The following is a 12,610-nucleotide window of genomic DNA, read 5'->3' on the forward strand; positions in this document are numbered from 1 at the left end:
TCGGGGACCCTCCTTCAAGCCAGGGCTGGACCCCAGCAGCTTAGACATAGACAAGACACCATAACCTTATTTCCTAGGTAAAAGCAAACAACTTCACAGCAAGACAAGGAATGTTAGGATTCTTAGCTGTCTGCTCTGTCATTGTTTTTGCTCTTGATTGCTGTTATATGCTATTTAAAAGTCATGGCAAGCTGGTTCCCGACCCTGTCCAGAGACAAAATGGCCAATTTTTCTCTGATACAAAAAGGGAATAACAAATGGCATATAACTATGTTTCCCTTTATAGTTCTTCTCTTTTGAACACCTACAGTCACATCTGTTAGATGAAATTACTCAGTAGACAAAAAGTTAAACAGATAAACTGAGTCAAGGTACTTGATCAAATTATAAACTCCTTACATAAGGTAAACTTACCTAAAACATATATCAGGATATAAACAGATGATTTTTTAAAAGGTATCAAGTAAATGATGGCTTAATGGTTAAGATGCTTATCTGGGAAACCTAAAGACCTAGGCTCAATTCCCCAGCACCCCCATTCTTATTGCTAGACCTAAATCTGATTTAAAGTAGGTTCTCTGATATCCCCTCTTGAGACAGTTTTCTATACCCAGCAGCCCACACAGGAGGATTGTCAGCAACTCTTACAGACCCTCTTCACCACCACAGAGGAACATGAGAAAATCTGAATGGAAGCCAAGAAACTAGTGTTGGGAGCTGAGAGCTGCCTCACAGGGAACCCTAATGTTATTGATGAGGTCTTCCCTACCACACAACTGGACTGGGATCCCAACACCACTGAAGGTGGGGCATCCCTTAACCTCTTTCACTGGACTCTGATGGGTGGATTACAGGCATCCACTTGCTTGGCACCCTACAACTTTGTCTAAGGTGAATGAAGTGACCCAAGGGTCCACAAACTCCCCCACTGGTTTCCTAGAAGGCTGCAGAAAGCATATAGACATGCTCCTCTCCCTCACCACCCCCCATGGATCCTGAGGCCGCTGAGAATAGGCTAGCTATTAACATTGTGTTTGTAACTTAGTCCACACCAGATATTAGAAAAGAGATTCAGAGAATAGAAGGCTTTGAGGGCAAACTTCTTCCAGAGTTGATAGACATTGCTGCCAGGGTATATAAAAATAAAGACACTTCAGAACATAAACAGGCTAATAAAATGACTGAGGTTCTGATGGCTACCTTCCAGAAGGCACAAGGCCCCACAAGACAGCCCTGATACTTTGCTCAGTATGATTCCACATGAAAGGCAAATATATACTATGCTGGACCTAAAAGATACTTTCTTTATCATGCCATTGGCCAAGGGAAGTCAACCCACATTTTGCCTTTGAGTGGAGAGACCTGGGACAAGAAACTAACCTAAACTAGGCTTCCACAGGGATTTAAAAATTCAACCATCCTCTGATGAGAGACTATCAGGCCTTTCACAAGGAAACACCTGAAGCAACACTCTTACATACATGGGTGACCTCCTCCTAGCTGCAGAAATGGAGGAGGAATGCCTCTCTGCCACAGAGTGTCTCCTGGACAACTTAAAACATTGGAGCTATTGCATATCAGCCAGGAAGACTGTGTGCATAAGGCAACATACTTGGAACACAAACTCCAAGAAGGCATTGTTCTTAGATCAACCAAGGATACAGTTTCATCAAACAAAGGCTTTGAGCCCAGCCTCCCTGATGCCAGAAACTGATGAGGCATCAACCCCTCTGCATGACTGCCTAGAGATCACCTCCACCTTACATGGACTCCACCCAGACCTGACCAATGAGACTTGACCAGACCCTGATCTGGTGATGTATTCTGATGGCACCAGCTTTGTTGTGGATGGAATAAGGTTTGCAGGGTCAACCATGGTGACTTTAGAAGAAACCCTGTGGGCTGAGGCCCTACCTCAGGGTACATCATCTCAAAAAGCTGAACTGATACACTGACCAAGGCTCTCATATTGGGAAAAGACAAGATAGTAAGAATCTACCTGGACAGCTGTTATGTCTGCTACAGCACATGTACATGGGGCCATCTACTTTGAGTGAGGGCTATTAACAGCAGAAAGCAAAGAAATTAAGAATAAAAAATGAAATTGGACTTATTGGCTGCCATTTAGGCTCCTGCTAAAGTAGCCATAATCCATTGTTCAGATCATCAGAAAGAGGAGACCACAGAAGCATGAAGGAACAGACTAGCAGACCTAGAAGCAGAGTGCTGCCTCTCAGCATCTGTCAGATTTTCTGGTCACCCTCCCAGCACCTACTCTTCCTGAGCAACCAACATATACAGAACAGGGCCTACATCTCACCTTCCATCTGATAAAGGAACAGACTCCACAGACATGGTATCAACTGGAGAATGGATGACTGTTGCTGCCCCAAGCCCGAAGGTGGAGACTGGCTAAGCAACTACATGGAGGAACTCACTTAGGAAACAACAAGCTAGCTGAACTAATAAGAGTTTTTCTTCCCAGGTATAGACTCAATCATCAAGGACATCACCACCTGCTGTCAGGCCTGCCAACAGAAAAATGCCTCCTCTGGTAAGGTACCACCTGTAGAGGCGAGAGAGCAGGGAAAAGGTAGATAATGAGAAGTTGATTTCCCCAAGGTAAAGCCAGATCAGTATGTATGTAAATATTTACTTGCTTATGTTGATATCTTTTCAGGATGGGTGAAAGCTTTCCCGACCAAGTCTGAGACAGCCCAAATAGTGACTAAGAAATTGTTAGAGGAGATAATTCCTTTCTATGGATTGTGCCTCAGGGTAAGATCATATAATTGGCCTGACTGTGTCAAAAATCACTAGGGAATTGACCAAGACATTGGGGATTAATTGGAAATTGCATTGAGCCTATCATCCCCAAAGTTCAGGACAGGTAGAAAGGATGAATTGGGCCTTGAAGGAGACTTCAACTAAATACACCCTAGAGACTGGTGAAGGGTGTGTGGGACTCCCTCCCTTCATCCTCTTAAGGGCCAGGTGTATCCCTTATGTAATAGGAATTACTCCATTTAAAATTATGTATGGTGACTTCCAGTTAATATGGTGGTGTAGGTACCACACCAAAGCAGCCTATGGGGGGAAAAGCCAAAAACTAAAACCAGCTAAATACACACTTTTACTAAAAAGTGAGGTGTATAGGAAATTGAAACAGCAGTGGAGAAGTAGGAGAGATCCAGAGCCCACACAGGCATGCAGAATTGGCTCTGGCAGGTCTGCCCAAAATGTGGTGTGGGGCAAGCCCCCTGTCCTGCAGGAGAAAAATGACCACCAGACGAAGATCCTTCTTGATCACACTTTATTGGAGAGCCTCTTGGTTAATAGGAAAGCTGATGGCAAGGGGCGAGGGGCGCAGGACTGTAGCTGCTTTTATAGGGCATAATACTACAGGGCACCTGCTGATTGGCTGCCATAGGCTCACCCGCCCACAGGAGCCACGGGATAGGCTCGGGACAAGGTGCGTCAAGCGCATGCGCAACCTCAAGCGAGGTTGGCGCCAAGGCGCTGCCTAAATAAGGAATTGTTTACCTCAAGACTGGCAGGAAGCCAGCGCCATCTTGTAATGGTGTCTGCATTAGCTCCCTACAGTTCCCCCTTTTTTATTAACTTATGGCATAGCTCAGGAAAAATAGCCACCTTCCCGATCAGGTCCCCACCTCATGATGTGTTGACCGATCAAGGGAAGAAGTTCAACCTCCCCTTCCTCAGTGCAATGGGACAGATCCCCTGAGAGTGCAAAGGCGGCGGTCAAACGAAAGCTACCAGATCCCTGCCCATCCTCGTGCAATGGGTACTCTGAGACCCTGAGGGTGCAAGGGCCAGGGGAGCTATTTGCCTTTTAAAGCTGACAGCCAAATTTGGGGGGAGCAACCACTTTCCAAGCCAGCGAGCGCTTGAAAAATGACCATCTTGTCTCTCTTGGTCTGGGTTCGCAGGCGGCAAATCAACCAGAGGCAAAGTGCTCATCCTCCCAGGCAGCACACCAGGAACATTCCCACTCCTACCCATTCCTTAAAATAAGAGAACACTCTTTAGATGGGAATTTAGGGCTGTCTGAGTCTCCAAGGCCACGGTAGTGGAGGAGGCCAAACTAGTCAAAGTTTCAGCAGCCTGTACCAAAGTGGCCATGGCCACACCAGCTGCTGTGGCAGCAGCTGCTATTGCGGCCACAGCCACTATCACTGCTGCCGTGATACCAAAATCTCTTTTTTGTCTGAATAGCGATAGCGTGCTGGGGGCCTCTACAGGCACGGGGAGCCACCAGGGCACCCTAAGGACCATAGCATTCTTGAATACCTTGGCATTCCAGCATTGAGACAAGTAACAGGAAGCATTGGTACAATTACTAAAAGAGAAGTTACTAAGAATGAACAGAAATGGTGGATGAACACACACCAGCGCAGGGGCAAAGGAAGTATTCCTCCCACAGCCATGTCCAATGTCATTAACACCCCCAGATGTACTGAGGCACTTCCAAAATGCCCCTTCATCTTGTGTCTCTTCCTCTTCCACTTGATTCTCCGTATGGAGGGTCCCGGACACATTATTGCAAGCTACAAGTCCTCCTTGTAACAGTACAAAGGGTGTAAAGTCCGTGCAGCTGCCATTTGTCCCACATAAAATCCACTTTGAAAATGGAGTTGTAAAGAAGCGAGGGAAGACCGTGGCAGAATGGAGCACCGGCATAGGTTTGGGAAAGGTTGACAGAATACCCCAATGTGGCTCTCCTTTAATGGATTCCAGGCACAGGAGGAAGATTATCCACAAGACCTTTATCATCTCCGCCCTGATGGACCTTACTGTCTTCTGGACCCTCCTCCGGAGATCGCTTGACTGTCCTCTCCAGCCAGGCTGGAACCCAATGAGGGGAATGCTGTTCCGACGTCTTCCTCTCCGTGTGTCAAGTTCTGGATCCTCTTTGGCCCCTCGCCCAGTGACCACAAAGCACCCGGCATCCCAGGATTTCAGCACCACTTTGGGGCGAGCCCCCTGTCCTGCAGGAGAAGAACGACCACCAGACGAAGATCCTTCTTGATCACACTTTATTGGAGAGCCTCTTGGTTAACAGGAAAGCTGATGGCGAGGGGCGAGGGGCTCAGGAGTGTAGCTGCTTTTATAGGGCAGAATACTACGGGGCGCCTGCTGATTGGCTGCCATAGGCTCACCCGCCCACAGGAGCCACGGGATAGGCTCGGGACAAGGTGCGTCAAGCACATGCGCAACCTCAAGCGAGGTTGGTGCCAAGACGCTGCCTAAATAAGGAATTGTTTACCTCAAGACTGGCAGGAAGTCAGCGCCATCTTGTAATGGCGTCTGCATTAGCTCCCTACAGTGGTGTGGGACTGTGGCAGCAGCATGCCAGCCAACCGCCAGGCTTGGCTTGAGCCACAGGAAAAGCCAGGTGAGGGGATTTTCCATTCATACCAGAGCTCTCCGCAAACTCAAGGAACATGAAGAGAGAACAGCAGTGAATAACGAAGGAGCAGATCACAAGGTAGAGTAACACATGGAACAGAGAAAGAACTAGAGCAACATCATCAGCCTCCCCTCCCCCACCACCAGTGCCCAGCTCCTATGAGCAGAGCAGCAGTCTAGGGACCCTACCACGCCTACTTGAACCAACAGCGGGACCCAAGCAGGAGCAAAGGTAACTGGGATTACACCAGGGAAGGGTCTCACCTGATCACAAACCGACTTGGAACCCTCAACAGACCAGAAACCTTAACCTCCTTGTTGTCAGGATTAAGGGAGTAGGTAAGGCACCACACAACCTAAGGGACAGAAGATCTGGTTGTCATAATACCTACTCTTGGATAAACACTCTGAGCTGTTTTTCATTGAAAGTGTACATTGTTTAGTTAAATTTTTTAAACTATCTGTATTTGGTTCCACTCAGCCTACTTGGATACTCTCATAGCAGGCACACCCAACACCTTTGGTCACTTTTGTAGATACTCTGAGAGTCTTGAGAGCCACACCTAGCACTTTAAGCTCCTACCCTAAAGTTATATAACATCAGATTGCTTGATACATCTAGTAATACCCAGCTAACTAGAAAATCCAATTAGCAAATAACACAGGATGCAAAATATATCCATTATAATACATGAAACACCAAAAATCAAAACAATATAAATCCATCAAAAAGTATTAGTGCATCAGAAATGACCTCCAGTGAGAATGAGTTAGAGGTAATGGCTGAGAAGATTTCAAAAGAATGATTATAAATATGTTCAAAGAAGAAATCAAAGGAATCAAGGAAAACATAGGACACCAATTTAATGAAATAAAGAGGTCAATACAAGATATAAATAAGGAAATAGAAATAATAAAGAAAACCAGTTAGAATTATTAGCAATAAAGAACACTGTTAATGAAATAAAAAAAAAACTGTAGAAAATCTCACCAGTTGCCGGGTGTGGTGGCGCACGCCTTTAATCCCAGCACTCGGGAGGCAGAGGTAGGAGGATTGACATGAGTTCAAGGCCATCCTGAGATGACAGAGTTAATTCCAGGTCAGCCTGGACCACAGTGAGACCCTACCTTGAAACACCAAAAAAAAAAAAAAAAAAGAAAATCTCACCAGTAGAATGGATGGAGAGGACAGAATATCTAAGCTAGAAGACCAGGTGGCAGATCTAATACGGTCCAACAATGAGAAAGACAAACTTATAGAAAAGTATGAGTGGGAATTTCAAGATATTTGGGACACTATGAAAAGATCAAACATAAGAATTCAGGGCATAGTAGAAAGAGAAGAATTCCACTCCAAAGGCATAGTAGGAGTCTTCAACAAAATCATAGAAGAAAACTTTCTCCAAATTGGGAAAGAGGTGCAAATGCAGATACAGGAAGCCTTTAGAACCCCAGCCAGACAAAACCTGGAAAGAATCTTTCCTCGCCATATTATAATCAAACTACCAAACACAAGATCGAAAGAAAAAATATTGAAGGCACTCAGAGAGAAAACTCAAGTTACCTACAAAGGCAAGCCTATCAGGATTACAGCAGATTACTCAACACAAACTTTAAAAGCCAGAAGGGCATGGAGTGATGTGTTTCAAGTCCTAAAAGATAACAACCAAGGTTACTTTATCCTGCAAAGCTATCCATTCAAATAGACAGAGAAATAAGGACATTCCACAACAAAAGCAAGCTAAAACAGTATTTGAAGTATATAAAAACAAAACCAGCTCTACAGAAAATCCTCCATGCTGAAGAAAAAGAAAAGCACACATATTTAAGAAACTTGGGGAAAAAAAATACTCAAATACTAGTTAACACAAGAGAGAAAAGGTAAAACCGGAAGAACTACAAAAAATGGCAAAAATGAATAAACACCTTTCAATATTATCTCTTAATATCAATGGCCTCAATGCCCCAACCAAAAGGCATAGCTTCACAGACTGGGTTATAAAGCAGGATCTTTCAATTTATTGCCTCCAAGAAACCCACCTTTCTACAAAAGATGGATACTATCTTAGGGTGAAAGGTTGGAAAATGGTGTTTCAAGCAAATGGACCTAGAAGACAAGCAGGGGTTGCTATCCTAATATCTGACAAGGTAGACATCAGTCCAACATTAGTTAAGAAAGATAAGGAAAGCCACTTTATATTGATTAAAGGCACCCTCCAACAGGAGGACATTACAATCCTAAACATATATGCACCTAACATGGGGGGCCCCAAATTCATCAAACAAATGCTATTAGAACTAAGGTCACAGATAACACCAGACACAGTGGTAGTGGGTGACTTCACACCCCACCCTCATGAATTGACAGATCATCCTGGGAAAAAGTAAACAGAGAAGCATCTGGACTAAATGAGGTCATTGAAGGAATAGACCTAACAGATATCTACAAGGCATTTCATCCAAATGCTGCAGAATATACATTTTTTTCAGCAGCACATGGTACATACTCTAAAATAGACCACATATTAGGACACAAAGAAAATCTTAATAAATACAGAAAAATTGAAATAATTCCTTGCATTCTATCTGACCACAATGGAATCAATAGCAAGAAAGGCATACACAAAATCATGGAAATTAAACAACACACTACTAAATGATGAATGGGTCAATGAAGAAATCAGGAAGGAAATCAAAAAAGTTATAGAGTCAAACAATAATGAGAACACAACATACCAAAATCTCTGGGACAAAATGAAGGTAGTCCTAAGAGGTAAATTTATAGCTTTAAGTGCCTATATTAAGAAATTAGAAAGGTCACAAGTAAACGACCTAATGCTTCACCTTAAAGCCTTGGAAAAAGAAGAACAAGGCAAACCAAAAATCAGTAGATGGGAATAAATAATAAAATTATGTATGGAACCCATCCCTGCCCCATCCTGCCCCAAAGGTGTCTTGACTTTACTAATGAAAGAGTCCAGGAGTCCATTGTTCCAGCAATCAAGGCTGCTTTTCAGAAACACCCTGCTTGCCCCATCCCTTTAAGCTCAGCAACAGAGTTCAGATCAAGAGACACCATATTGGGACATTGGAAGGGCCCCCACCAGGTTATTCTAACCACTCCAACAGCCATGAAAGTGGAGGGGACCAATAGAAGACGATTAGACTTACTTTTTATGAAACAAGGGGGGCCTATGTATGGATTTAGGTAAAACTTGTTGCTTTAAGAGAACTTCAGGGACAGGCCACTAGAAATTGGTTTCAGTCTATGTTTATTTAGTTGGACTCCATGGCTAACTTCCCTTGTCTCTTCTATTGCTGGCCCCCTGATACTACTGCTCTTAGGCCTTACCATAGGACCTTGCATTATTAATGCTCTAAATAGATATATAAAGAATAGAATAACTAGCTGGATTGGGTAAAGCCAGACGTACATGCATGCACAGAGGCCAGGGCAAAAAAGATAAAGTGGTCCAACCTCCTTTATAAGAATTAGACATCCAATCAGGGTGAGCCTGGTCACCAGACTCAGCTGTGTAAGTAGACACCTGATTGGTTCATGAACTTGAGGCTGATGGAGAGACACTGAGCTGAGGAAGAAGCAGGAAGATCTTGCTGATTGTGTCACTGGCAACCATCTTGGATGAAGCAGGATCAGATGCCAGTTCCAGCTCTGTCAAAGTCAGCAGAGTAACATCTGGTTCTTTCCTTGGGCTCCTGCCCCTAACTTAACTGCCTAAAAGAAGCTCTCTTTCTCCTATCTCCTTCATTGGGATAGTATTTCTGTATTGTGGCAGTGAAGGGGAGGACCCAGGTTGGCGGGAGCCGTCATCCTAAGGAACTGAAGAAAAGAAAAACAAGAAACATCTGTAGCAGGCTGGCTGGTGTCCTTGAGCCTACCCCCCTCCTTCCCTTTTAACCCTGTCCAGCCTAGAGAAAAGTAAGAAGTGACCAATCACATATCGCCAAATATGGTCAGTATTACCATGTGTTCTTTACTATAAAAAGTGTGTAAAACCTTAAAAAAAAACAAAAAAAGAATAGAATAAATTCTTTTAAACTCATGATATTGTGGGCACAATACACCCCCTTAGGTGAAAACACAAATAAACACTGTTCTTCACTGAGTCAAGGATTTGACTTAGTGTCTTATCAGAAGGAAAATGGAAAATGGAATGTGAAAGGACTGGGATGATCCCTCTGTGCAATGCAGGTGTTTACTGTTACCTAAGGAATGGGATGATCCCTCTGTGCAATTTATCATGACCTCCCTGTATCTCTTTGTTTCTAAATATCTTTGTGATTACATAGCATAGGATGTTTCTTGCCTCAGTTCTGCATATGTGACCTATATAACCTTGTGACTTCTTGTAATAGCCCCCCCCCCTTATTTAACACTATGTAATTTTGTGGTTTAACTCCAAATCCTTATTTACTATAAACATCATGTAGTTATTTCCAATAAAAGCTGACACTCAAAACAGTTCAAGGCTGCATCTTAGGATCCCAAGGCTGCATCTTGAGATCTCAAACTCTGGGGTGCAGATCAGTGCTCCAGCCTTCTTCTTTTTCTTTCTTTTTACCCAATAAAACTTTGCCTCACAAAAAAAAAAAAGAAAAAGAAAAAGAAAAAAAGAAGGAGGTCAATACAAGACATGACTAAGGAGATAGAAATAATGAAAAAAAATACCATCAGAAATAGTAGGAATGAAAAACAGAAATAAGACAAATAAAAAACTCTGTAGAAGCTGGATGTGGTGGCACACACCTTTAATCCTAGAATTTGGGAGGCAGATGTAGGAGGATTGCTGTGAGTTTGAGGCCAATCTGAGACTATGTAGTGAATTCCAGGTCAGCCTGGGCTAGAGCTACCTCAGAGGGGAAAATTAAAAGAAAAAAAAAAACTCTGTAGAAAGTCTCATCAGTACAGTGGACCAAGGAGAGAACAGAATATATAAGCTAGAAGACCAGGTAGCAAATCTAATACACTCCAACAGAGAGAAAGATAAGTTAATGTGGGTTCCTGACTTCTTGCTCTGAGCCAGCCACAATTCCTCTGAAGGTGTCCCAGGCAACCATGGAGACCAAGGTTCTGTGCACATGATGAGAGAAAGAGTCACTCACTCCTGGGAGTCAGTTCCAGTGAACAATTCTTGGTTTATTGTCAGGGAAAATGGATTTACAAGCATCTGAGGGTGGGAAAGGGACCCTAAGGGGATTGGTGGATTTAAAGATTGCTAGTCTATGGGGACATTAGTTCCAACATGTAGGCAATGATAGGTCAGGTGATCTAGGGCCTCAGGGGCATGGGTTGTGTGAAGGTGTTGGCTGATAAGCAGTTTCCTAGGCAACTGGCCAAAGGCCACAGAGTTATGGGCAAAGCCTAAGTCTTATCTGCAAGTCCAGGTATCCTGTGCTTGGAAAGGGAGTGTCCTTACTTCCTACCAATCTTGGGGTCCAGGATTTTGTCCAGGGGTCCAGGCTCACTGCAACCCCCAAGAGTTGGGTGGGGGGAATCCTGGCTCACTGCAAACCTGAAGGATGGGGGGAGAAGCTCCCTTGCTGGTCTGGTCCCCAAGATATAATCGTGGTTCAGGCTGCTGCTACCCCTCCATAGCCTGGGGCCTTCATGTCAGACAGTTTGGTTGGCTTTATCCCAGGGCCCTGCCAATGTCCAACAGCTCCTCCTTTGTTCTTATAAGGGGAGGTGTCATCATATTGAGTGAAATCCTTATAGTCTATCATAGGTTCAGATAGGGCTAGATGGTGCATGAGAGCTTGATTAGTAGCAACCTTAGCAATATTAATTATTTGTTGTCTGAGAAATTTGATGAGACAAGGGCTACAAGTAATAGGGTTCCTATAGCAAGGAGGGGGCTAAGGAGGGGGGAAAGCCAAGTGACTAAAGGGTTAGAAAACCAGGTGATGGGGTCCTCAGGCTTGTAGTGATCAAGCAGCTCCTTGTGGAGTTTTTTGAGAGTTTTAACATCTTGTTCAACAATATTTGATTCATTAATGAAAAAGCAACATTCTCCCAAAACCACGCATGTCCCCCCATATTCAGCAGTAATGAGATCTAAGGCTCTACTGTTTTGAAGTGCCACATCCACAAGAGAAGTTCAATTGTTTCTGAAGGGATTCCAGGCCGTCGGTGGTGGATAACATGGCCTGGTCAAGCTTGTCTCGGAAGTCTCTCACGAGGTGGTTGGTCTGGGCAAGAGTGCCTCCTGCAGCACTGGAGGAACCAAGGGACAGCGTCAGGCAGAGGTCCAGCAGCAGAGGGATGAAAATCTCTCTCAGTTGGCACAGATGGAGTTGATAGGCAGCTTTCTCTTCCTCGCAGAGATACGTCTATGGAACAATCAAGACTGGGGAAAAATAATTGGGAGAGGAAATGTTTATGCATGGGGTGGTTAGCCCTTCATACCATAGGAGAGCTGGTGTCTTGGAAGCCTTAGTAGGACAACATCCTGTACCAATGATTTTATTGACCCCTTGATAGGTCTCTTGGGCTTCAAAGCACCATGCTTCACTAGGGTTGGGGGGGATGAGAGAGGTGGCCTGAGAGACATATGCATTGGAATGTAAGATTGTTAAAGCCACCAACAAAATGGATAAGAAGGAGGCCAGTGGAAGGCATATGGATTTGACTACACCCACAATGTCATGGACATTCCCCCAGCTGGTCCTGTGGGAAGACACAAGCAAATCCCCTTCCCGTGATGAGAAGGGGGTCTGCTCCCTTCCATATTCCATCTAAGGCCTCTCACCATTGCACCAGAATGGGAGGGGCAGTCTCTGGTGTGTGCCAGTGGAGGGTGATAGGAGGGTATTGGGAGTTTTTGTATATATTGAAAATGTTTAAAGTAGTCAGGGCCATGACTAACTGAAGGTTGGGCAGATAGGTATTGGGCTGTTGTTTTTCAAGTTGGGCTTTTAAGATTTGGTGTGTCCTTTCTACTGTCCTATATGATGGGTAGTCTTCCATTGCATGCAAAAGGTTTTGAATGAGGAATTGACAAAAGCTGGGCCATTATCAGTTTTTATTTCATGGGGAAACCCATGATGGCAAAGGTAGACAGTATATGACGTGTAAGTTTTTTTGAGTTCTCTCCTGTTTGTGCTATGGCCCATATATAATGGGAGTAAGTATCCACTGTCACAAAGACATATTTCTGAT

Source organism: Jaculus jaculus, chromosome 6 (genome assembly GCF_020740685.1).
Source record: "Jaculus jaculus isolate mJacJac1 chromosome 6, mJacJac1.mat.Y.cur, whole genome shotgun sequence".
In the NCBI taxonomy this organism is placed as follows: domain Eukaryota; kingdom Metazoa; phylum Chordata; class Mammalia; order Rodentia; family Dipodidae; genus Jaculus; species Jaculus jaculus.